Source organism: Schistocerca gregaria, chromosome 1 (genome assembly GCF_023897955.1).
Source record: "Schistocerca gregaria isolate iqSchGreg1 chromosome 1, iqSchGreg1.2, whole genome shotgun sequence".
NCBI lineage: Eukaryota > Metazoa > Arthropoda > Insecta > Orthoptera > Acrididae > Schistocerca > Schistocerca gregaria.
Genome location: NC_064920.1, coordinates 71,150,402 through 71,178,398, shown reverse-complemented (window position 1 = coordinate 71,178,398; position 27,997 = coordinate 71,150,402). Strand labels below are relative to the sequence as shown.

General features: G+C 41.4%; 1 protein-coding gene across 1 annotated transcript in view; it reads right to left on the bottom strand.

Moving 5' to 3' along the window:
• Nucleotides 1-26,981, bottom strand: part of LOC126331179 (uncharacterized) — a 371,504-nt gene extending 344,523 nt beyond the window's left edge. The window contains exon 1 of the mRNA XM_049996454.1: nt 26,967-26,981. The gene's annotated coding sequence lies outside the window, so the exon portion shown is untranslated. The remainder of the gene's footprint in view (nt 1-26,966) is intronic.
• Nucleotides 26,982-27,997: the final 1,016 nt, after the last annotated feature.

The following is a 27,997-nucleotide window of genomic DNA, read 5'->3' as shown; positions in this document are numbered from 1 at the left end:
CTTGACTTTTTCCGGTAATGTATCCCCTTCGAAGGTCAAGATGAAGGCACCGGTAGCAATCTGATTTTCCTTTGGACCCCGATGAACGCGCCAGACAAAATGTACACCTCGGCGCTCTAAATTGGCGCGCAGCTCTTCAGACTGCAAAAGAAGATCCCTATGGTAAATAACTCCGTGGACCATATTTAAACTCTTATGGGGTGTGATCGTAACGGAAACATCCCCCAACTTGTCACAAGCGAGTAACCGCCGTGACTGGGCAGAGGATGCCGTTTGTATCAGGACTGACCCAGAGCGCATTTTTGACAAGCCCTCCACCTCCCCAAACTTGTCCTCTAAATGCTCAACGAAGAACTGGGGCTTTGTGGAGAGAAAAGACTCCCCATCAACCCTTGTACAAACTAAAAAGCGGGGCGAATAACTGCTACTGCCATCCTGAGACTTACGTTCCTCCCACGGTGTGGCCAGGGAGGGGAACGTTTTCGGATCGTATTTCTGAGCGTTAAACTGAGCCCGAGAACGCTTAGAGACTGCTGGCGGCTGGCCACCAGCAAGAGACGATGTACCACACTTCATTGCGGGTCATCCGCGCTGATGCCACCTACTCCGACCAAGGGCCCTCCCCACGGGCGCCACCCAGCCACGGCAAGAGCCACCTGGCAGGATGGCCGTTGCCGGGAATCCCGATGCCCCAGGAGGATAGGCATCTACTCCTTGGCATATGTGGGGAGTTAACGGTGCAGGCATCAGTAGAGCGATCCCTGTGTTGTCAGGGGGCTACAACCAACAGGGTACATGGCGGCCCCACCACAACGGACTGGCTACCGTGCTGGATGTTAGGTAACATGTGGTCCATGGTCGCCGTCGGTGCAGAAAGAGGCACTGCACAGTGCAAGATGTTATCTGCACGCAGAAAAAGAGTCATGCCCAAGAGATGGAGAGCGGACAGGACTGCAGTTCAACGGTGTATAAGCTGGCGAAAGGTCTGATCGCAAGATGGACACAATGCACCAAGTTAGGCGCCCTTCCCCAATCGGCTCGCTCTTCGGAAAATTTTGAGAGATGGATGTCAAACCCAACAGGGGACCATCATATAAGGCCGAAAAGTTTGAGACTCCTTTTAGTCGCCTCTTACGGCAGGCAGGAATACCGCGGGCCTATTCTAACCCCCGAACCCGCAGGGGGCATCCAACGGGAGCTCCATTCCCAACGGCTGCCAAGCCAACACTAAGCACCTCAGAGCAACATGCACATGTTTACACACAACATGTGAAGCACTCTTCATAACAGTGTGGCCAACTGCCACACAAACAGAGTTTTGTACATTTTTAGAACTTCGAGTGGCCATTACTTTTGTCTTCCTTGCGCTAAACTCTGTAATTTCATATTTTTCATTCTCTTGTCACGTACAATGAACACACCAAATTTTATGAAAACTGAGGAGTGCCAGGTTGGCATATGTGTTGATTCGACGTGGAAAGACTCAGGCACAGGGACACCATGCACTCATTTATATATCACGTCAGCATTTACTTTATTTCTAAACATCTCTCCCCCTAAGGCACTATGTATTTTTGAGCAACAGTAAAATTAGGTGTTTGTAAAATTAAGTGTGTGCATGTGGCCATCACACTAATGCATCAACCTCTACCAATTTGATAGTAATGTAACATCTGGACTAATATAATCACTCAGCTCAATCTTTCAATTATGTTTCCAATTGTACTTATAATAATCATATGTGATTCTCCACAATTTTGATTTGGCATTAGAACAGCGAAAAAGATCAAAAGAAACCTTTCAAATTTTATTTCCACAATAATGAATTCGGTTTTATATCTTTGCAACAAACTTCGTGATTTTCATTTATTTGTTCTACTTTTGACAACAGTGTAATGCACTTGCTAAATTTTTAATGGTTTCATGGAAATTTCATGATGTATAATTTTTACCTGCAACAGCAGGATGGGTCACAACTGACTCCTAATAACTCCTTTTTAAAATATTTCTGCTCTCATAATTCCACACTGGATGTGGTAACGTAAATTTTCAGTCATATTTTGTGTGTTGTTGTTACTCGCCTCATCAGTTAGTGTTTCTTTGCCTGTAAAAGATGTTTTCCATTATGTTGTATCCACATGATCTTACCAATGAAGAGAAATTTTCCATATTTTTGGAACTCAGATATACGCAATCAGAAAGTGGCTTACAGGATTCAGATTGTGATTTTCGACCAGAGGCACTGATGATGAAGATAGCAAGATGGAGGAGACGTCTCACTGTCAATTCTTTCCACAAGAGTATCAAGAGTCAACAGGAACAACTGTGAAGATGACTGCTGGAGACGGAACAGAGTAGGTCACAACTCAGTATCGCCTACACAAAGGGCTGCTTTGAATGTCCTGATGGAGAGAGAGGGCCCACTACATATGTCTGTCACCATCGGTACATTCTGACTTACTTTTTGACAAACAGTGCTGTATATCATAAAAAATATAAAGCATCAATGCTTGGAATTAAATAAAATGCACCACTTGGAACATATCACTGGAGGCCTTGGTGACAATGACTGGTATTGCGTACACTAGAAGTATTTTTTGTGTTACAGGCGTTTCCTTTTAATATCTTTGATCATATTCTTAGAGGAGTAATTTTATCTGGGATAAAATGACAAGAGACAGCTTCTGTGAACATACCAGATACCTCCTCTTCAATGAAATATCATCCTGAGCTCCAGACAGTCCTGCTGACAAGTTCACTCTTATTTATGAACTATGGATCAAGTTCGTCCAAAACTGGGTAAGTAGTCAAGGAAAGGGTTGCCTGGTGATGATAGCATTGTGCTGTCTTGTGGTTTGAGTGACAGGTAATCAGCGCAAATCGAAAATAAAGGGATAATTATAACCTTTCATACTTGTTACTCATACCTTCATGGAGATGGAATACAAACAAACAATGAACAAAAGAGTCTTGAAAATAGTGACGGAAAAGGAAGGAAGATAAGAGTTTACAAGCCTATCAATGATGAGGTTACCAGTGATGAAGCTCGATCACTGACTGAACAAGGTTAGAGAAGGGAATCGGTGGTGTGGTAGTGTCTTCAATGGAACCATCTCACTATCTGCCTTCACCATTTTTTATTGTATTCATTTGGCCTTTAGCTGCCCAGCTAGTGTATGTAGCCAACAATGTTATTTAATATAAAAGGCTATTGTAAATGATTCATTCATTTTCAAAGTACTGTTTACCAAAGTACAAATACAAATGATGCATGAACAGAATCATAAACTATCTATGTTAGCATTGTGCCGATCAGTTGGCATTTCGAGTGAAGTGCAATGACAAAATGGCAACAGAGCAAGAAAAGGGTTTGAGTGGAGCACTGAAAATCCTTATGAAACTGGCATGCATGAATGAGATTCGTGGAAGATTAATGTTTTCTTTCAAGGCCACAGACAAAGCTGTATGGGCTGTCTTTCTTCTGTGAGAAGTCTGTGATGTGTACATCCTACTCTGGCACATTGCAAGTGTTGTGCTTGTTTCCACAACTGACTGCCTATTCTGAGAATTTCATCTTCCAACAAGGGGGAGTGAATCAGACCTTCAGTCTCATCTGCAAGATTCTAGATGTTATTCCAATAAATTCACCCACTATATGTTTAAATTTTTGTCTTACTGCAAACCCGGTACTAAATTCATGGTTGCTCTGTGGACCATGGTAGAAAATTATCCAGCTTCCCATACCAAACACAATCAATTTAAAACATATAGTGGGTAAATTTACTGGACAAATATCTAAAATCTCACAAATGAGACTGACGGTCTGATTCACAACCTACTCTTTGATCAATGTACATGCACCTACAGAAGTAGCAGATGACCAGGATAAACACACCTTCTATGAGAAGCTGGAGGAAACCTATGACATATGTCCAGTGCATGATGATAAAATAATTATTGGAGACCTCAATGCATAGACTGCAAAAGAAGATCATTATCGTCCAGCAATAGAAAAGCATAGCCTACATGAATAGACAATTGATAATGGACACAGAGTTGTTCCGTTTGCACTAGTACATAATGTGGCTGTACGTAGTACTATGTTCCCACACAAAAGGATCCATAAAGCAACATGGTGTAGCCCTGATCAGCAAACCTTCAACCAAAACAATCATGTAATTATTGACAGCAGGCATTTCTCAACCTTACTAGATGTATGTAGCTACAGAAGAGTTAATGTGGATTCAAACCACTATTTTGAAATTGAAAAACTAAGAGCCCGAATATCCAATTCAGGAAATCTCAGAGAAATTATATGGCATCAAAGCTAAAAAATGAAGAGATTGCTAAAATGCACCCTGACATAGTTACTGAGAATCTTGCACTGTACACTCCTAGTGGAAGTGATACTTTGGATCACAAACAGAGTGTTTGCAGGGAGCAGTCATTAAGGCAGCAGAAGAATTGCTATACAAAAACAGAAAATGAAACAACCAGGGAATTCCTGGTTTGATGATGATTGTAAGAGAGTAAGTTATGAGAAAAACCTGGCTCATAGGAAAATGCTTGAAAAATTATATACATATTTAATGGTTGTTAAGAAATTATCAAGATAAAAGGAACCAATAGAAGAAACTGCATCAGAAGAAGAAAAGGGAATGGGAAGGAAAAGTTAACTGAAGAATGGGAGACAATTGAAAAACAAATGGTCAGAAAATTCTATCAGAAGATTAATAGTGAAAGAACATTTAAGCTGCATATTAATATATGTAAAACCAAAAATCGGGAATTACTAACTGAAGACCAGGAGATACTGGAATGTGGGGCAGAGTATTTTAAGGAACTGGAGGATGCTCCAGAGTCCCCTATAGAAGAGATCTAACCCACCCAGAAGAAAATGATCCTATCTCTCAAGAAGTAGACAAACCAATAGAAGAAGAATAAAGCACGAGGGACTAATAATATATCATCAGAACTATTGAAAGCCGAAGGAGTTGAGTTAAATCACAGGGTGTACAAGATGTTGTGCCTCATCTGGGAAATGAAAGAATTTCCAGAAGAATGGAATGTAGGGATAGTGTGTTTGATACACAAGAAAGGTGATATGTCTAAATGCAGCAACTACAGAGGTGTAACACTTCTAAATATTACACGTAAAGTATTGTCAAATATCTTGTTTAGTAGACTCTCACCCATATCAGAAAATATTATTGGAAGTTATAAACATGGGCCACACGGGATTCGCCGAGCGGTCTAAGGCACTGCAGTCGTGGACTGTGCGGCTGGTCCCGGCTCGAGTCCTCTCTCGGGCATGTGTGTGGGAAGTTGGTGTGTTTGATAGAGGTCACCATAAGGCACCCCAGTGTACTGTGCGAGTGCAGTCTATCACCCCAGTTTCCACAACTGGGCTAAGACAATGGGATGGGCTTTCCTGACTTCAAATTGGCATTCAAAAAAGTGGAGCATGAATCGGGTATCCAGACAAGAGATACAATCTACTATCCGCACAATTGTTGGGATATGCAGATGATTTGGACCTAATGAGTAGGACATTTAGAGATATACAAAGCGCTTTCTCAGTTCTAAAACTGAGTGCAGAGAAGATGTGCTTGAAAATTAATGAAGGAAAGACCAAGTATATGTATAATGGTACAAATCAACCCTTACAGCCCACAGTAACCCTTGATGGAATGCCTTTGGAGTGAGTAAAATACTTCACTTATCTGGGTGCAAAAATAGAAGCAAATGGCTTCAATTCGACTGAAATTATGGCTTGCATAAATGCTTTAAATTGATGTTGTTTGGAATGCTGTGATGTTTTAAAGCCAAGCTTCTATCATGAGAGACTAAGTGCTGACTCCATATAATGCTGATACACCACAACTTTCTTATGGCTCAGAAACATGGATGATTAAAAAGCAGGGTGAAAGCATACTGAAATCACACAAAAGAAGTATACTGAGGAGAATCTCTGGACTAGTGTATGAAAATGGGAGTTGGAAAAGGTGAACGTATGACAAGCTTTATGACTGATATATGGAGGATGATGTAGTCAAGTTCATAAAGTTGTGTAGATTGAGATGGGCAGGTAATACAACTCAATGAGACAGATCTTGCAAAAACAGCCTGCTGCAACAAACCTGTAGGAAGAAGAGCAAGAGGACAAGTGCGGCTGAGATGGAGTGACGAGATTGGAGAAGATGCTGCATGAGTTGGTTGCCATAACTGGAAGTCTACAGCGAAGTGACTGGTGGAAAATTATCGAGGAGGACATATCCCATCGTAGGATGTAGTGCCAATGGAAAAAGAAGAAGTAGGTAGGGTACTCCATCACTGGACCATGACTGGACTGAGTGTTGTGGGGAAAATGATGTGTCTGTTCCCAAGTGCCCTCCCACTCCCACCCCCCCCCCCCCCCCACCGCCACTCCCCATGTTACCTTACCTAATGCCTTATGACTTTTTCCTCTGGGGGTACATTAACAGCAATGAACACAGGCACAGTTCAGAGGACACATCATTGCTATGGTGATGACCACTGACAGGATATGCTACATAAGGTATGGAAGGAACGTGACTACTGCTTGGACATGGGTCATGTGACCAGAGGGACAGTTGCAGAACATTTGCAGAGTGCAAAATGCAAACTTTGTGAGTTTACAGTTCTATTCATGAATACATCATTTTTGTACATACAGTATCTTGGAAAATATAAAGCTCTAAAACGAACAACTCATTTATAGCAGTCCTGTATAACAATTACATATGATTTTTTTTGTTACTAGTGGACTTTTGATACATCTTACTATTTCTTGATAACAAGTTGTCAATACCAATAAAATAAATATAGAAACTTTCTTATCCTTGTGTTGAAAATGTTCCTAATTGGCAATCATTTTTCACCAGGATAAGTTTTTAGGTCTTGTCATTTAAATTAAATAACTAATAGTGCAAGAGATTAACAATGTATGCAAATAACCAATTATTGAATGGTTTCATACAGTTTTTTTCTTATGATAGTTGCTGCTGATGTGCACCTGTGGTTAACTCAAGAATTGTTCTCAGGTTCTGCATTTGTTGTAGCTCTGTCTCTTCACATCTTGAAATTTACAGATGAAATTAAATTTACAAATGAATGCACATGTCTTGAAAGTATCTTGTGATGGGGCATAGATTTTTGGTTGTTGGGGAAGGTTTCCTGTTTCACGACTGCCTTACAAATTTTGGCCTGCTGTCTGTCATAACAGAATCAGATGAGCGCAAACTGATTTAGATCTATTTATGAGGGGTGATCTTAATAATATAGAGAGTTTAAACTTTGATTCGGTGAAGGTGTACAGGACAAGACCCATGTCCATAAATTTTAATAGCACACTACTCCATGGTGTCAATTTTATTGATGGTATACTTTGGGGCAGTGTCTTACTAAGTGCTGCCTACAATCCAACACAGGAGGAATGAGGCCATGGTGTAGTGCGAGTAAACTGTTACATCTGTTCTCTGTTCTCCACTGTACATGAGCCACCTCACATAGTATGTCCAATGCTTGCCCAATATTTCCTGTCATACGTTATAAGAGTTTGGCCCATATCATTCTGCAGTCTACGTAGAGACCTAACCTCAGTGGAACTTTTCAAAAGAATGTTATATATGTGCCTAAATGAATCTACCACATTTACTAATCTACTGATGTCTTAAGAAAACAGTCAATTGACTTCATGTCTGAGAAGCAAAGTCCAGTTTCACATGGCCGTTCTGAGATCACTGGCTTGCTTGAGACTGAATAGTGTCAGCATACAGCTTGTCAGTGATGTGTGGATACAGATATCATCTGCCTACTGCAGGACCTTAGCAGTATTTCCAAACAACTTTTCTACATCGACAGTGTACAAGGCGACTTTGAATTGATCCTTGTAGTAATATCCCACATAGTGTTGCAGTCCATAAAGCTACTTACTTTGTATGTAAATGACACGATGGTGCAGTATATTATAGAGGTAGTTCATGAATTTGACTAGGTACCACATCAATTACAATTTGTGCATCAATAGATAGATATCCATACAGTCATACATAATGTCCAGCAACACCACTGTCAAATAACCTTTACATAAGAGTGTGCACATAACATCCATTGTTACTAAGCTCTGAGAATTCATCGTGCTTCTTTAGTTACAGAATCTATACTTGGTATCCGATAACAGGTTGTTTCTCACTAACCACCATTCCATTAGACACCTTAAAATTCATTCTAGTTTCCAATAAACATGAGGATAACAAGACGAGGTTACAAGATGAAGACATGTCGGACCTTTTCTTGGGTTTACAAATAATTATCATTACATATTTATGCCTCTCATCTGGAAATTCATTACCTTCCCATAACTGGCTGAAAATTTCTGTCAATAGGAGTTTCACATCAGTGGCTAAATTAGCTAACATATGGTAATGAATGTTGTCATATCCTGGGATGGCATCATTAAGTTTCTTCAGCACTTCGCTTCTAGTTCACTGATAGTGAATGGCCTCAAACTAATAAGGTCTGCTGTGGAAAATGATACAATATCCACTGTACGAATAGTTTAGGAAAGACTGAGGGTTGAGTGACAATTTAAGCAAATGCCTCTATCCAGTCTTAAGCATTGTTCTGTTAAGTTCTGTTTTTAAATTTGTGGTCTACTAACCATACACTTGCAGAGGTCCTGAAAGTTATCACGAAACTCTTTCCAGGGCCCTTTTTGATTGCTTTTTTTTACAAACCTGTTGGTGATGGTACTGACATTTTTATAGTTCAACACTGTTTGTTATACAGGGTGAACATTAATACAATTAACAAACTGCAGGGGCGTATTCCTAACTGGAAATGGAGGAAAAAAGGTCCTATGAACAAACGACTGGAAATGCATTGTTGCCGCTGTAGATGGCACTGATGAACTGAAGGTACCTCTGACCACATGCTGTGTGATTGACACAGTGTAAGCAGCAGAATGGTCCAGTATTCACAACAGGAATAAGTCGAAATGGTGTTTGTGTATGGCCAAGTAAATGGAAACGTTCGAGAGGCAGACCCCAATCCTCCAAATCTTGTGTATGCACAGTCTACTGCCTCCTTGCACGTTTGTCTATCTGAAAAGACCCATGGACAGAAAGGATCCATGATCATACAAACACCAAGAGAGGGCTTTAAATGTTGTGTGATGTGGTTGGTGTCTGTGAGGGTACTTATTCTGGCATAGCCACGCTGCCTTTAGACCATTTCCATCTGCTTAGCAGTAAAAAAACACCATCTCAGCTTGTTCCCGACATGAACACTGGACCATTTTGCTGCTTACAGTACACTGCGTCCATCACACAGCGTGCAACATACAAGGAACACATGGCACGTGGTCAGAGTAACTTTCATTCATCAGTGCCATCTCCCTTCGCTCACAACTACAAGCGGCGCTGACTTCGGTCGCGCAGCTGGAGGCTGTTGCCAATGGGCATCACTGTGGGGAGCCGGACTTGAGTATCACAGGGATGTCAACCTCATCCCGTCTGTCCCCAGACCGGTCTGCCGCTGTGGTTGCCCCGGTTGCTGCCCGCAGTGGGGCTGAGTCCTCACCTGTGGTTGATTGGGAGGTCGTTCCAAGGCGTGGCAGGCAGTGAAAGACGTCCCCGGAGGCTGATCAGAAAGCCTCCCCGGTGCGTCTGACAAGCAGGTTTCAGGCACTATCTCTGGCTGAGCCAGATGCAGCTGCCTGCCCTGTTTCAGAGGATCATTCTCAGCCTTCAAGGTCCGGGCAATCGCAGAGGGTGGGCTTATTGGTAGTTGGGCACTCCAATGTTAGGCTCGTAATGGGGACCCTTAGGGATATGGCGGCTAAGGAGGGGAAGAAATCCAGTGTGCACTCTCTGTGCATTCTGGGAGGAGTCATTCCTGATGTGGAAAGGGTCCTTCCGGATGCCATGAAGAGCACAGGGTGCAGCCAGCTGCAGGTGGTGGCACATGTCGGCATTAATGACTTGTGTCGCTTTGGATCTGAGGAAATTCTCTCTGGATTCCAGCAGCTATCTGATATGGTGAAGGCTGCCGGTCTTGCTTACAAGATGAAGGCAGAGCTCACCATCTGCAGCGTAGTCGACAGAACCGACTGCGGACCTTGGGTGCAGAGCCGAGTGGAGGGTCTGAATCAGAGGCTCAGACAGTTTTGCGACCGTGTTGGCTGCAGATTCCTTGACTTGCGCCATAGGGTGGTGGGGTTTCGGGTTCCGCTGAATAGATCAGGAGTTCACTACACTCAGCTGGCGGCTACACGGGTAGCGGAGGCTGGGCGGTTTTTTAGGTTAGAAGGCCTCGGGAAAGTACGGGGTGGGCTGCAATCTCAAAGGGTGCATGGTAAATACAGGACATGCTTGGATCAAGGAACAGTCGGAATTGTAGTTGTAAATTGTTGTAGTTGTGCTGAGAAAGTCCCTGAGCTTCAAGCGCTAATAGAAAGCACAGAAGCTGAAATCGTTATAGGTACAGAAAGCTGGCTAAAGCCTGAAATAAGTTCTGCAGAAATTTTTACGAAGTCTCAGACGGTGTTCAGGAAAGATAGATTAGGCAGAATTGATGGTGGAGTGTTTGTGTCTGTCAGTAGTGGTTTATCTTGTAGTGAAGTAGAAGTAGATACTCTGTGCGAATTGGTATGGGTGGAGGTTTTACTTAACAGCCGAACTAAGTTAATAATTGGCTCCTTCTACCGACCCCCAGACTCCGATGATATAGTTGCCGAACAGTTCAGAGAAAATTTGAGTCTCGTAACAAATAAATACCCCACCACTATAACCGTATGGTTATAGTTGGTGGGGACTTCAACCTTCCCTCGATATGTTGACAAAAATACTTGTTCATAACCAGTGGTAAGCAGAAAACATCTTCCGAGATTGTCCTAAATGGTTTCTCCGAAAATTATTTCGAGCAGTTAGTCCACGAACCCACGCGAATTGTAAATGGTTGCGAAAACATACTTGACCTCTTAGCCACAAACAATCCAGAACTGATAGAGAGCATCATGACTGATACAGGGATTAGTGATCACAAGGTCGTTGTAGCTAGGCTCAATACCGTTTCTTCCAAATCCACCAGAAACAAACGCAAAATAATTTTATTTAAAAAAGCGGATAAAGTGTCACAGTGTCACTAGAAGCCTTTCTAAGAGACAATCTCCATTCCTTCCGAACTGACTATGCAATTGTAGACGAGATGTGGCTCAAATTCAAAGATATAGTAGCAACAGCAATTGAGAGATTCATACCTCATAAATTGGTAAGAGATGGAACGGACCCCCCGTGGTACACAAAACAGGTCCGAACGCTGTTGCAGAGGCAACGGAAAAAGCATGCGAAGTTCAGAAGAACGCGAAATCCTGAAGATTGGCTAAAATTTACAGACACGCGAAATTTGGCACGGACTTCAATGCGAGATGCCTTTAATAGGTTTCACAACGAAACATTGTCTCGAAATTTGGTAGAAAATCCGAAAAAATTCTGGTCGTATGTAAAGTACACAAGCGGCAAGACACAGTCAATACCTTCGCTGCGCAGTGCCGATGGTACTGTTACCGACGGCTGTGCCGCTAAAGCGGAGTTATTGAACGCAGTTTTCCGAAATTCCTTCACCAAGGAAGACGAATGGAATATTCCAGAATTTGAAACACGAACAGCTGCTAGCATGAGTTTCTTAGAAGTAGATACCTTAGGGGTTGCGAAGCAACTCAAATCGCTTGATATGGGGAAGTCTTCAGGTCCACATTGTATACCGATTAGGTTCCTTTCAGATTATGCTGATACTATAGCTCCCTACTTAGCACTCATATACAACCGCTCGTTCACCGATAGATCTGTACCTACAGATTGGAAAATTGCGCAGGTCGCACCAGTGTTTAAGAAGGGTAGTAGGAGTAATCCATCTAACTACAGACCTATATCATTGACGTCGGTTTGCAGTAGGGTTTTGGAGCATATACTGTATTCAAACATTATGAATCACCTCGAAGGAAACGATCTATTGATACGTAATCAGCATGGCTTCAGAAAACATCGCTCTTGTGCAACGCAGCTAGCTCTTTATTCGCATGAAGTAATGGCCGCTATCAACAGGGGATCTCAAGTTGATTCCGTATTTCTAGATTTCCGGAAAGCTTTTGACACCATTCCTCACCAGCAACTTCTAATTAAGCTGCAGGCCTATGGGGTATCGTCTCAGTTGTGCGACTGGATTCGTGATTTCCTGTCGGGAAGGTCGCAGTTCGTAGTAATGGACGGCATATCGAGTAAAACTGAAGTGATATCAGGTGTTCCCCAGGGAAGCGTCCTGGGACCTCTGCTGTTCCTGATCTATACAAATGACCTGGGTGACAATCTGAGCAGTTCTCTTAGGTTGTTCGCAGATGATGCTGTAATTTACCGTCTAGTAAGGTCATCCGAAGACCAGTATCAGTCGCAAAGCGATTTAGAAAAAGATTGCTGTATGGTGTGGCAGGTGGCAGTTGACGCTAAATAACGAAAAATGTGAGGTGATCCACATGAGCTGTAAAAGAAATCCGTTGGAATTCGATTACTCGATAAATAGTACAATTCTCAAGGCTGTCAATTCAACTAAGTACCTGGGTGTTAAAATTACGAACAACTTCAGTTGGAAAGACCACATAGATAATATTGTGGGGAAGGCGAGCCAAAGGTTGCATTTCATTGGCAGGACACTTAGAAGATGCAACAAGTCCACTAAAGAGACAGCTGACATTCACTCATTCGTCCTCTGTTAGAATATTGCTGCGTGGTGTTGGATCCTTACCAGATGGGATTGACGGAGGACATCGAAAGGGTGTAAAAAATGGCAGCTCGTTTTGTATTATCACGTAATAGGGGAGAGAGTGTGGCAGATATGATATGCGAATTGGGATGGAAGTCATTACAGCAAAGACGTTTTTTGTCACGGCGATATCTTTTTACGAAATTTCAGGCACCAACTTTCTCTTCCGAATGCGAAAATATTTTGTTGAGCCCAACCTACATAGGTAGGAATGATCATCAAAATAAAATACGACAAATCAGAGCTCAAACAGAAAGGTTTAGGTGTTCGTTTTTCCCGCGCGCTGTTAGGGAGTGGAATGGTAGAGAGATAGTATGATTGTGGTTCGATGAACCCTCTGCCAAGCACTTAAACGTGAATTGCAGAGTAGTTATGTAGATGTAGATGTACCATGGCAATGATGCATTTCCGGACACATGTTCATAGGACCTTTTTTTTCTGCAGTTCCAATCCCAAACGTAAATTCATTTCGTAATCACACATGAACAATCTTGGGTCCATCATGGTACTGTCATTCCTTTTGGCTTGTTGATTGTTTTACGTTGAAGATTTCCATGGATTGCAGATTATGGATTAGTTCAATTAGGAAGCAATAACGCTCCTAACATAAACATTGCATCATCACTGCCTTTCCATGGATTAACTGACTCCATAGCCTCATGTGACGTGGTGCATGTTGAAATCTCCGCAAAACACATAATGCAAATCTAATTGGTTAATCATTCATCCACATCAGCTTTTGTTAGTGGTGGACAATATTTGATATAAAACTCAAGCCTGTCTTAGCAAGCTGAACTCTAGCTGTTGAAAACTTATTTTTGTGTAGTTTAAGTACATCAGAGACAACAGTAACAGTTGCACCTGGTTAACGGGTGCTACTGTGCTACAGCACTCTGTAAATGTTGCACTAAAATTATGCCATTTCTCTTTTAATGTGAGCCAGAAATCACACTAAAATCATGGTATTTTTCTTGGAATGTGTGTTGGTATACAAATAAAAGTGCTCTCTCCAAAATAACTAGAAACCAATATCAAGTTCTGAAATGGTGGTCAGTTATGCTATGATCAATTCAGAGAAGGGACACAAGTGTGCATGCTCTGTTGTGACGTCATCCCTTCTGGCACCCTTGAGCACTAAAAGTGTGTGTAAAATATTCTGCAGGCGCAAGGTATGCAGCATTTTGTAGAAGAAGTTGACACGAATGGCACCATGAGTGAGGGGTCAAACGCACTAACTGGAATTCATTGGCTTGGGTTTGATTCCAGCTACTACCATTCTCTTTTTTTTCATTTTTTATTCCTTGCAATATTAAACTATTAATTATAAAATTTTAGTATATTTAAATAGTTCAACTTATATACATAAAATTAACTTATTCAGTTTAGTTACAGTCATTACCACTATTAAGTCAAAAGGCTGTAGATGTTGGTAAACAAAAAGTGAGTAACTGACGAAATTTAGTATGAAAACCTTTTCTGCAGATGATCTGCTAAGGAAGGCGGCCCTTTTCCGGTACATCTTGGAGGAGAAAGTAAGACTTTCAAGAGTGAGGTAGATCTACCCAAATGTAAATCCAACAAGAGAGTGTGGGATGACACTCATTGATTTGGTTCAAGCTGTGTAAGTAGAAGCAGATAGATGCCCCCTTCAGGATCCTAGAACATTTCTCCAGTAGCAAAGTGGTCAAGCAAACCAATTGGCAATCCGTCTGCTAGGGTTCAGTTTCAGCTGCTACCATATTTTTTTTATTTTATTCCATTTCTTGCAATGTTAAATTATTAATTATAAAATTTAAATTTATTTCAATCGTTCAATTTATATACATAAAATTAACAAATTCAATTTGGTTACAGTTACTACCCTTGTAAGTCAAAAGGCTATACATCACCACATTGTAGCAAATTGGTAAAATTTTCCACGAGCTGTCACTGACAGCACCCATGAATGGATAAGCAATTTGATTCCTCCTTTACCACATGCTCTACCCTCTCGAATAATGTGATACCATTCAGTGAAGAATTAGAAGTGTCAGAGACTGCAACCCAACTCTCTCTGCAGAGACACTCTTTTCATGGCTGATCTAGCATTTAATTGAAGGATTTTATACATCATTCTCTTGAGATAGAACAGTTGTTATCATTTTATGTATTAAGGCGTAGCTGAATGAGGAAATTGAAGTTCAATTATAATTTCCATAATTAAATTCAAAAGTTTTTGGGATTCGCAGAATTTCATGGCTCATTCCATTTTCTCTGTGGGAGTCTTTATTGTGTTCAAAAAAACGACGTTGACGATGGTATGGGTTTATGACAATAGGATGCAAGGGGAGCATGTTCAGGTGCACAGATGGAGGGACCATTCACTGTGGGACAGAGGGTGAGTGAACAACGGGGCATAATCGTCAGAGGTAGGTAACCTTGTGGTACGTTTTGTGAAGGCATGGAAATGCATTTTTGTCATCATGTGATGGCGCTCTTCATACTGCTTTCACATATGAGCGGCCATTTACTAAGCTTTTGGCTTCCCTGAATGTTATTCTCTACTTATGCCGTGGCATAGTCAGGCAATCTTTGTGAGTCCAAAGTCACTACAAATGTTTTATATGTGATAAATGAGATCTCGCCATTTTTATTTAGATTCTTTGTCATATATATCACTGCAAATGCTGGAATAGGAGCTGTTACAGCATTCAATACATATCTTCACTAAGATGAGTGCCTACGGTCCTGACACTGAATTATGTTGTTAGGTATGTATCCATCATCTAACACTGAAGTTGAAGAGTCAGTGCAAATGACAGCCATGCAGAGGATCCGAGTTCAGTTTCCAGTACTAATAAAATGGGAGGACTGGAATGGGATCCACGCAGCCTTGTGATGTCACCTGAACTTGAGTGAGAAGTAGCAGCTCTGAGGTCTGCAAAGCCGACAATGGCCAGGAGAGCGGTGTGCTGGCTCCAGGCCCTTCCATGCTGCAGTCAAATGATGTCACTGGCTGAAGACAATACATGGCCAGTCAGTCCTGGCCGGCCCATGTGTCACCAGAGCAGCAGAGCGATGTACACTGCAAGTTTCATGCCAAAAACAGGGCTGAGTCCACCAACAAGTTGGATGCCTTTGGCATGGTTAATTTGATCTTTATCCTGTTTCTTCCCATTTAGATTATGTTCTGAACATCCCTTCTACATTGTGGATTTGCTGAGCACACAATTTTCCCTAGTCGCATAGAGTAAAGGTTTCCTGTATTTCCATTGTGACCGTTAATGTACATGATAATAAAGGGCCAACATCATCTCTGTAATTATTACTTTTGTTTGCTTCATAAGGCATCACCCATGTCTATCCCCCGTAACAGTATTATTCACTACAGTGGCAGTTCTCACTTCTTTAATTCCATTACTAGACACAGACTATTCTGCTTACAACTTCTGCTGGGTGGGAGATTGCAGTGCAGAGCTTGCACCCTCATCTGTTTGTCCCCTGGAGCTGGTTGCAATAATTACTGCATGCTTGTGCCCCCCCCTCCCCCTTCTTCTTTGTTATGTCGTTATGCCTGCTTTTGCACCAAGATGATGGCTGCAGTTTTCATTTCCATATTTGTGTCATAAGCTGATTCACTGAGAATATCCACAGCTTCTCAACGTGCAGAGTGTAACGTCTGTATGTCCTGTGTTGTTTGCTGTTGTGTTGGCTCATGTAAAGGAGGCTCCCTGCCTTCTCCATACATACATCAAAAAAAGTTTTGCATCACCTCGGTTTCGAGAGTTGCGGAACCTGTGCAGGAAACTGGAATAGAAGTCAACAAAAACATCATTTCCACCCTCATGAAAACCACACATTGCAGGCTGTACCACCATACAGTGTGACTTTCAGAGGTGGTGGTCCAGATTACTGTTCACAACAGGTACCTCTGATACCCAGTAGCACATCCTCTTGCATTGATGCATGCCTGTATTCGTCATGGCATACTATCCACGAGTTCATCAAGGCACTGTTGGTCCAGATGGTACCACTTCTCAATGGCGATTCAGCGTAGATCACTCAAAGGGGTTGAAGGGTCACATCATCCATAAACAGCCCTTTTCAATCTATCGTAGGCATGTTCAATAGGGTTCATGTCTGGAGAACATCCTTGCCACTCTAGTTGAGCAATGTTGTTATCCTGAAGGAAGTCATTCACAACATGTGCACAATGGGGTCGCAAATTGCCGTCCATAAAGACGAATTCCTCGGCAATATGCTGCCGATATGGCTGCACTATCAGTCAGAGGACGGCATCCACGTATTGTACAGCCATTGCAGTGCCTTCCATGACCACCAGCGGTGTTCCTCAGCCCCAAATTATGCCACCCCAAAACAGCAGGGAACCTCCACCTTGCTGCACTCACTGGACAGTATGACTAAGGTGTTCAGCTCTGACGACTGAAGGAGTATGCGACACTCATCAGTGAAGAGAATGTGATGCCAATCCTGAGCGGTCCTTCCAGCATGTTGTTGGACCGATCTGTACCACGCTGCATGGTTGCAAAGATGGACCTCACCATGGACATCGGCAGTGAAGTTGCACATCATGCAGCCTATTGTGCACAGTTTGAGTCATAACATGCTGCACGAAAAGCATTATTCAACATGGTGGCATTGCTGTCAGGGTTTCTGTAAGTAGCCATTGGGCGGCCTGAGCGAGGCATGTCATCGACATTTCCTGTCTCACTGTATCTCCTCCATGTCAGAACAACATTGTTTTGGTTCACTATGAGACACATGGACACTTCCCTTGTTGAACGCCCTTCCTGGTACAAAGTAACAATGCGGACATGATTGACCGTCTAGGCAGGGTTAAACTACAGACAACATGAGCCATGTACCTCCTTCCTGGTGGAATGGCTGGAACTGATCGGCTGTTGGACCCCCTCCATCTAATAGGCGCTGCTCATTCATGGTTGTTTACATCTTTAGAGAGACAAAGTGGTCTGGGGAAAAACTGTTAGTAGGACAAGTTTGGTACTTTTATGGCTTTAATGTGTGTGTGTGTGTGTGTGTGTGTGTGTGTGTGTGTGTGTGTGTGGTTTGAGGTTTTCGGGCGCTAAACAGCATGGTCATCAGCACCCAAATGCATAGAAACAGGAACACATGCGGTGAAGGGAAGAAGACGAACAGTGAACAAGGAGAATGGCTAAAAGACACTGACCTGATGCAGTACCAAATCCTCACATACAGAGGCAAAACAAGAGGAGAAGAAACACACTAAAAAAGGAAAGGAAACACAAGGAAAAGAGAACAGAAATCGAAGTGAAACAAGTAGGTCATTGTGACTGGCGGACCTCTTACCTAAAACCTGGCTGAGCCAGTCACCCAGCAGCACATTAAAATCCTCTCCCTAAAATCCGAGGCAACAGACTGGACAGGACACAAAACCGCAAGACCTTAACCACAGTCGTTGCATCATCTTGCAAAATACAGGGCAAATCCGGTGGCAAGGAAACCACCACCCTCTGGTCAGAGAATAAAGGACAGTCAAGTAAAATGTGGCGGACAGTAATCTGGACGCCACAAGCACTGCAGATTGGGGGTCCTCCCGCCAAAGTAAAAAACCATGCGTTAAGGGACTGTGCCCGATGCGGAGTCGAGTTAGGAGAACCTCATCCCGCCTGCATGACTGGTAGGACATATGCCATGGCCGCGCTGTGGCCTTGACCAGACACAGCTTATTTTCACCGACTGCCAGCCACTCCTCTTACCATTGACGCATAACACGAAAACGCAAAAGGGAGGTAACAGCATGGAGGGGGACGGCACATTCAACAACGTGAGGGAGGGAACATGCATCTTTGGCAGCCACATCCGCCAGTTCGTTTCCCCTAATACCCATGTGCCCTGGCACCCAGCAGAAAGAATCCTCCTTCCCCTGCCGTTGCAGGTGGAGTAGGGCATCATCGATGTTCTGGACGACCGTATCCACTGGGTACAAGTATTGCATGGTCTGAAGGGCACTCAGGGAGTCAGAACAGATGAGAAACTTAAGACTGGGTACACATCTCATCTGGTCCAATGCCCGCAAGATCGCAAACAATTCGGCATCAAAGATGGTAAACACCGCAGGAAGCTCGATCAGGGAAAACAACAGCACAACCTACAGGGTCCCTTTGTTTAGAGCCGTCCGTAAATACTGGTACATGGTCGGGATGCTGGTTTAAAATATCGTAAAATAAGGAGGTAAAAACAAACGCAGGAGTGCAGCTCCTCCAGTACTCTGACAAGTCTGAAAGGACGCTGGGCCTCTGGAGCAACCAGGGAGGCAGGCGGGTAAAACCCTGGAGTTGGAGTGCCACACACTCCACACCCAGGGACTCGAGCAAATGCTTGGCACGAATCCCAAATGGTCTCGTTGCCCTGTAACGACTGTTAAAGAGACATTCCATAGGCGGTCGGGCAACGGTAGGGCACACAGGGGAGGTAGGACAGGCAAGGAATTGACACACCCGTCGCACCATGAGGAGTTTCCGCCGGATGGCGAGCGGCGGTTCCCCTGCCTCAGCACACAGGCACTATGAACTGTGACCTCTCTGAGAGGAAATCATGAATCCAGTCACACAACTGAGACGATGCTCCATATGCATGCCACTTGATTAATAGTCCTTGTGAGGAACGGTATCGAATGCCGTCTGGAAATCTAGGAATATGGAATCGATCTGAGATCTCTTATTGACAGCACTCATTACTTCATGGGAATAAAGAGCTAGCTGCGTTGCACAAGAACAATATTTTCTGAATCCGTGTTGGTTATGTATCAATAAGTCATTTTCTTCAAGATGATTCATAATGTTCGAGTACAGTAAATGCTCCAAAATCCTACTGCAAATTGAGGCCAGTGATATGGGTCTGTAATTCAATGGGTTACTCCTATTTCCTTTCTTGAATATTGGTGTGACCTGTGCTACTTTCCAGTCTTTAGTAACAGACCTTTCGTCAAGTGAGCGGTTGCATATGATTGCTAAGAAAGATGCTATTGTGTCTGCATACTCTGAGAGGAACCTGATTGGTATACCGTCTGGACCGGAAGACTTGCCTTTCTTAAGTGATTTGAGTTGTTTCGCAACACCTAAGATATCTACTTTTATGTCACTCATGCTAACAGCTGTTCTGGTTTCGAATTCTGGAATATTTACTTCCTTTTATTTCGTGAAGGAATTATGGAAAACTGTATTTAGTACCTCCGCTTTAGTGGCACTATCATCTGTAACATTTCCATCGCTATCGCGCAGTGATGGTATTGACTGTTTTTTGCCGCTGGTGTACTTTACATATGACCAGAATCTCTTTGGGTTTTCTACCACATTTTGAGACAATATTTCATTGTGGAAACTATTAAAAGCATCTCGCATTGACTTCCAGGCCACGACTCGATGCCACTGTTCTCCGTGTCAAAGGTGGACATACTGACTATTAGGTAAGTGGCCATAACGTTCTGGCTGATCAGAGTATTACTCATGCTACGACGCATCGTACAAGGAACCGATCACCAAAATGGATGTGGCCAATTTAATTCTAAATCAATTGGTTATTAGAATATCAGATTACCAAAAAATGATTTAACGACTTTATATGTACCGGGCCCTTAAGAAATACTTTTCCCAAGTAAATGTAAGCCACTGAGAGGTGAAAAGCAAACTATATGTTCAGGAATCGCATTTTATAATCTCAGTTAATTGTCCCTGAATAGACTCAATACTATGACAGAACTAAGGTACAGTAAAAGCGAACAGCTGCTGTCTGACTACTACAAAAATGAATAAATGACTCTGGTTGTATTTCACTATGCTAGTAATAATGCAATTTTACAAGTAACTTGCTGTTATTCACTAGCTACACACTTACTGTGGTGAGTAATGATAGGTGTATGACCACTGTGATTTTTCGAGTAAGTTTGTGAAACGGAATCGTAGTAATTTTTGGACGGGACAAAAGAATCGACCTTCCATAAGGAATGGAATTTATCTCATAGGTGAGTAACCAAATGTGTACGAATTTTTGTGTTATGTATGAGAAAGAGAAGATGCCACCTCAACTTCAACTCAAAGAAGGAAGAGTAATATTAGCCAAGGATTAAATTGTAGTGTTCTCGGAGATGTGACTGAATGAATGAATAATGCAATGGCAAACACCTATGAAAACAGAAATTTAAAGATGTGCAAAGTAATAGCATATCTATGTGTAATCAAGAGTGAAGCCTTAGTTGTGAACTTTCAAGCACTGTTCAATTCACAATATTAGTAGGAAAATATTTTATTGGTATTTCCTAGATTAAGGTGTGCTTTTCCTCTTGTGAGAAATAGAGTAAGATATTAAGTGCTATGTAAACCATTTAACTAATTTCGAATAGAGTGTGAAGTTTTGAGTAGCACATGCCAATAGGAGTATTTTTCTTATATCCATGAATTTTACTAAATATGTATACACGTATCTGTAATTAGTAAATGAGTAGCCTTACACAAAAATAGTTATTAATACGTTATCTGATCTAGCAGTAAATGAAGGAACAAAGTTGTGGCTTTAAAATGCCAGCTGGAGATAACCCAGTACATAAGAAATGTACGAGGGTCATTCAATAATGACAGACAAATTGGTCTGCGGAAAGACTGTTAGAAGGGCAAGTTTGGTACTTTTATGGCTTTAAGTTGGCATCACTGCGATGAGCCCTGATCAGCTGATGTATCAACATTGTTTCGTTTATAACCTCAAAAATACATTTCAAGATGGCAAGTCCCCTTCAAACGTCCACATTAGTTGAACAACGCTCTGTTATTTGTTTTTTACTTGTTGAAGGCGAGAAACCAGTGAATATATACTGTAGAATGTCTAAAGTTTATAGTGAAGATTGTATGAATCATGCAAATTTTTAAAAGTGGGTAGAGAAGTTCAAAATGATCACAACTCAGTGACTGACAAACACTGTTCTGGCCGACAGGTTGCAGTTTCAACACCCTCACTTGAAAGCCAAATCGATATTACTCGTGCCAACAGCCATGTAACTGTCGAAATGATAGTTGATAAGGTTCAAGTTAATACTGGTACAGTTCATAACATTACCTGTAACAAGCTGAAGTAACACAAAACATGTGCAAGATGGGCCCCAAAGGAGTTGACCCGGCTACACAAGGAAACAAGATTGAGAGTGTGCACAGAGCTAAAGGAATGTTGTGAAAGAGGTCAGCACTTCCTCAACAAAATTTTAACTTGTGATGAAACTTTGGTTCACTATTATGAGATAGTATCAAAAAGACAAAGCATGGGGTGGAAGTACACCTACTCACCTGTCATGAAAAAAATCAAAACCCGAGCATCAGCAGGAAAAGTCATATAGACGGTGTTTTGGGAGGCTGAAGGTTTCGTTTTTTATGATTATCTCGAAGAGCAGTGTACAATGAACAGCCAATACTACTCAGATTTTTAAACTAGGTGAAGCCAGCCACGAGAGAGAGACGTAGTGGATCTCAGAGGAGAGGTGTGATTCTCTAGCAACACAACTCATGTCCTCACATTGCTCAACTAACCCGTGAAATCTTCGACAAAATGGGGTGGGTAGTACTGCCTCATCTCCCTTACAGTCCTGATTTGGCACTTAGTGATTTCCATTTGTTTGTTCCACTGAAGGAGGTATTACGTGGGAAGATGTTCCAGGACAACGAGGATGTGAAAAAGTTTGTGGGAAATTGGTTCAAATATCAAGAAAAAAGTTCTTTGCAGCCGGAAAAAAAGCCTGTAGCCCATTGGAACAAGTTCATAAATGTTCAAGGAGATTATGTTGAAAAGCTGAAAAAGTGTTGTTTTGTAAAAATAAACGCATTTTTCTCCATACCAATTTGTCTCTTTAATTGTTGAATGACCTTCATAATATGCTACATAGGTTTCTGCACTACTGAAAATACAGTAAGTAATATTGCTGTGCTGACGCAGCAGCTTTGTTGGATGTATGAATTCCAGCACTATTGCCTTAACCTATTCAGTAAAATATAAATCATGATGGCTGTTAGGGAATCTGGACCCTGCACCTTCAGAATGAAAGTCCACGGCTTAAATACTTCTCTCAGTGAGTGCTGTGTCACACAAGACACAGCCAGGGCAACAGCACCACAGGTGCAAAGATGCAAGCTGGTGCCAGTGTCATTTTCATCAGCGCCATGGGCAGTGCTGGGGATGAAGATATTGACTTTGCCTCAGCCAACTGCTGGCCAAGTACAATGACCGGATAGCAACAGAAAAAAGCCTCCTTGGAAGATAGAAGAGCAGCTCCTATCCACTTGGTTATCATCCAGGGCTGATTTAGGGAACATCGTTTACTGAACTCTTAGAAGTGAACAGAGAGAAGCTGTCAATTGTATTTGCTATGTACTGAGAATTGAACTTAGCCATTGAGGGCCTTTTTTGTGCTATATTGCAAGCAATGTTGCAGATTCATATTTCAACTACGTAAATAAACCATTTTAACTCAACTGTGTGACTTTGTTACTAATTTGTTGAGGTGTTCTAGAACCTTTGTTCATCTATCCTGTTACATGACCCTGGAGCATAGCTGTGTAATAGTGGCAGGGAGAAATTGTCTTCGTAGTGTACTGCACCAGAAGCCATTTCACAGATTCACAAACACAGCCTACTTTGACAACAGTGGCAACTTGGTCTCCAAAGCAGTAGCGACAAAGCCTTTACAAAAACTGGTGATGAGGGTTTACAAAACTGGGCAATGAGGATTTACAAAAGTGAAAATACTAAAGACAAGAAAAAAAATTAATGAAAAAATGACACAAAGACAAAGCAACAAACTGGCTATTCCAGGCAAGGGGGGACACAAAATATTTCATGTAGGCAGCTCAACAATTGTAAACTAGGTTTTTGACAATTGGTTAGTTCATAAAACAGAAAGTATTTGGTTGCATGTTCCTTGCTCTAAAGGTTTTCTATTCACTGAGACATTGTACTCCACTAAGACTTTATAATAGAGGTGATCTTCAGAAAGAAAACCTTTTCTTTGCAAATTTCATCAGACTGGTCTACAATATAGACAATTTAGTCTTTTTTAAGTTAGTAGTTGTGGTTTAGCCATATATTCACTGTGTATCACCCTATTTTCACTTGGGAAAATTCTAAATGGGCTTGATGGGTACCAACATTTTTGGTGAAACTGCATTTTTATTTCATTGAGGTATGTGATAGGCATTCATCACTAATATCATTATCATTCAGTACTGAATGATAATGTGGTCTTTGTGGCATAATACTGTTAAGCTCTCATAAAACACTTGCCTTGTTGTTACATTTCCTTCAGTGAAATCATGGCTTTCTGGGTTCTTTCCTTATAAAGAAGTCAGCATAATTGCTGGCAATCTACAGTGACAGTACGACAAGGTCCAGATTTATTTATTTTTTACTACTCCTGTAATGTTTGTCTGACAATGCACTTATCCATGAACTCTCAGGCATGGGAACCTTTCCAACAATGCATATGTGATCATTCCAGGCAGCATCTTTTTATCTCAATAATCACTCTTAATACACACTTAACTTGATCAGGCTATTGTTATCTGTCGTCCTAAGATGCAGTTACAGCTCAGATTATGGTGGAAGCAGGAAGATTAGTACCCAACATGCCTCTTCATTTCTTAATATTTTCTCATAATTTGAGATATTTGTCATGTACACCAATTTTAAACAAATGAAAAGATGTCTACAGTTCTGGTGCACACTGACATCCCTGCATCACAGTACTTCAGCACACTGTAAGATGAGCCAAAACAATACAGCACAGCCTCTCTCCACTTTATCGGTGCAGGGATTTCAGTGTGTACTAGAACTGCATGCATCTACCAGCAAGCCCAAAAAAAATTACCACTATAACTTACTTTTTCAAGGTCATAATTGAAAGTTTATGACTACTCCTTGGACATTCAATGTGTTTTTCAGTTAAATACTGGGTAACACTCTGGCAGCGTAAGGTTGATCACTATAATTGCATAGAAGCAAAACACTACTCAGAATGAAACTTCATGGCAGATTAAAACTATGTGCTGGACCAAGACTCAAACTCGGAACCTTTCCCTTTCACCAGCAAGTGCTCTACCATCTGAGCTACCTAAGCATGACTTATGACCCATGCTCACAACTTTAATTCTGCCAGTAACTCATCTCCTACCTTCCAAACTTCACAGCTCTCCTGCAGCTCTTGCAGAACTAGCACTCCTGGAAGGAAGGATATTGTGAAGACATGGTTTAGACACAGTCTGGGGGATGTTTCCAGAATATTTTCATTCTGGACTACTGAGAGTGTTGTCACTGGACATTTTCAATTTAAGTATCTTGAAAATGTATGCACAACATACTTTTGAAAATGGTGTATGCAGAAAGAAAAGTAGTGAGCTATGTGCCACAAAAATATGCGAAGTCACTGAAGACAAAATTCACTGCTTGATTTTCTGCTGACTTAACAATGTTGGCCACAAAAGTACACATAGTCACTGAAGACAGAATTCACCACTGGCTTTTCTGCAGCCTAGACAATGTCGGCCTCCTGTGATTGCTGAATAACATGATTTCCATATGCTGCTTGCATCTTCCACTCTGTATCAAAGTGTGTAGGGTTTAGAAATATTCAGGTAGCTTTAAAGTGTTTGCTATACTGAAACTTCAATCCAGAACTTTGACTTTTCCAGATAATACTATTTTCCACAATTATTTACCCATATACAAATATTTATCCACCCTCAAATCCCATATTTTGCAGTGCCCTCTACCTCTTCCCATACTTCACTTAAGTTCTCATACCTACCATTCTGGACAAGTGCTCCTTGAAGAAAGGGTTTTGTGGAGATATGACTGTGGGCTGCTGTACACAAGGGACAAGAATATGAATTTGTTCAGCATCCTGTTGTAAACTGTCTAACAAGTGAATAACACCAAAAGTTTCACTGATTGGCACCAAACATTTCACTGATGAGTGGACATTTTAAACCAGAAATTAGCCAAAGGTTTGTGTCAGGCATTCTGCAACCTATTCTTTCACCCAATCCAATAATGTGTTCACACATAGCAAAGCTCTTGGCTACAGAAACCTTACAAAATTCTTGAAATAGTTCTTCAAATGGATTTACAAGCATGTTTGTTCTACAGTAAAAAATTTTCATTAAGAGTTTATGGCGATATGCTGGGTACCAATGTTCTGTATACCTGCAGTAGATGTAGGGCAGAAGATGAGGTGACATCTTTCAGTCAGAAATTACATACCACAGTTTTCTGGACTGAAACTTCATTCCTGTTCAGCAATAATAATGTAAGGTAGCCTGAATTATTAAAAGGTGTACAAGCTAGACACGATCTTCTACAAATTTTTATAGACTTACAATAAGCCTGAGTATAGCTGTACGTGTGTCATCCTGAACACAAATTACTTGCAGAACACTGTCTCCACCAACATAATTCAGAATCTTGATGTTACCGTATTATCGGTAGAGCCAACACTCAAATCTAGCTAGTGTGTGGCAATGAACTCCACCCTTGAAATCTTGGTTGTGGTAACATGCCGCTCTGTAGTGTAGCCCAAGGTGTTGGAAGGTGAATGTTGTTAATTTGGTGTTTGCAAAATAAAAGCGTGGGACAGAATAACCTGGAATGTAGCCTGTCTATCTTTGAACCATATTGAATACATGCACTTTGCAATACTTAACGTACTTTTCATTTAAAACTAAAGCTGCCACGTACGTTCAGAAAACCTATATTAGATACTTGATGGTCAAGTAGGCCCATCTCATGAGTATTTTGAAGTGCATTGTGTGCATACATCGTACAGAATTACGAAAAGTAAAGGGGATCCATTACGTAACTTTTCGGAATAATCATTACCGGTGACAATTTCGCCATTTATCAATACTGTTAGCCAATTATTAGAATAGCAACAATCAACAAAGTTATCGCATTCTAGGAACGTGTAGTTCCTATAGCGAGTACGAGTAACAAAGCCTCACTCTTGTTTAGTCTTTCAGGTGCCGGTACCGTAATAGGCCTACATTGCACTTTTAAGTTACCGTTATTTATAAACTTCAATGCCTTAAATATGGTGTAAATGTTGGCTACTAGATTCATACCGAAATGAAAAACTGCTGAACCAGTCGCAACAAGGTAGCTAGACATATCAGTCGCAACCTAGGGTTCATAGCCGTCATAACGACGCCCGGTGTATTTCATTTGGAGCAAATGTTACCAACAATATCAACGACGAAAATGCATCTTGGGCTTCGCACAGATGAACTTGTTATCACAACCATAAATTAACGAACATTGTTGTACAATTAGCTTAATCATATCACAAGTTTTCTAAGTTATAACATGAAAATTCAAATAATTTTGGATCACTATGATCTAGAAACGTACTGCCAATAAATAATGTGTATCCACAAAACTTTGCGACTAAATCCAGTTCGGTAATGTTAATTTTCTAATTTGTAACCACTGTTATCGCCTTTAACCGTGCTTATTACGCTCGTTATTGTAGTTATGGCAAATTCTGTACTCACCAAGTTTTTACGACATTTATTCGCAAATAATCATTTGCTGGTAGACTTTTGCGTGTAGCCGCAAGCCAAACAAGAGAAAATTTTCCCCCTGCCCTTTGGCATAGCAGATCATAATTGTAAAACATTTTCCACTGCAACGCATGTCACAGCATTCGATCGTACAAGAAGTGAATTGCTGAACCGTCAACAAACCAAACTGCAATCAAAATGTTGAAAACAAATGCAATCTGAAGCAGAGCAGTTTCTTTTAAATGGACAACATTACATACCAGGAATATTTTACAATATCCGTCTTTCCAGATATTACCTAACCAGAGAAACAGGATGTCACTTCCTTGACATATCAGCACAACAATGAACAGAACGATGCTGTCAACAAAAAAATGACATACAAATCTCGCGCTTCAAAATGTTATCGGGAATTAAATTGTAAAAACATTAAATCCATAAAAACGTATTTTCAGCAACATCTATGATAAAATCCCTGCACACATTACCTCTCCTAACGTTTTTTATTGCATTTTTTTCGTCAATAACACGCAGTAATTTCGGCACGATTTTCAGCTGTCGAACCTCTCGACCAAATACTTATAGGCATAGAG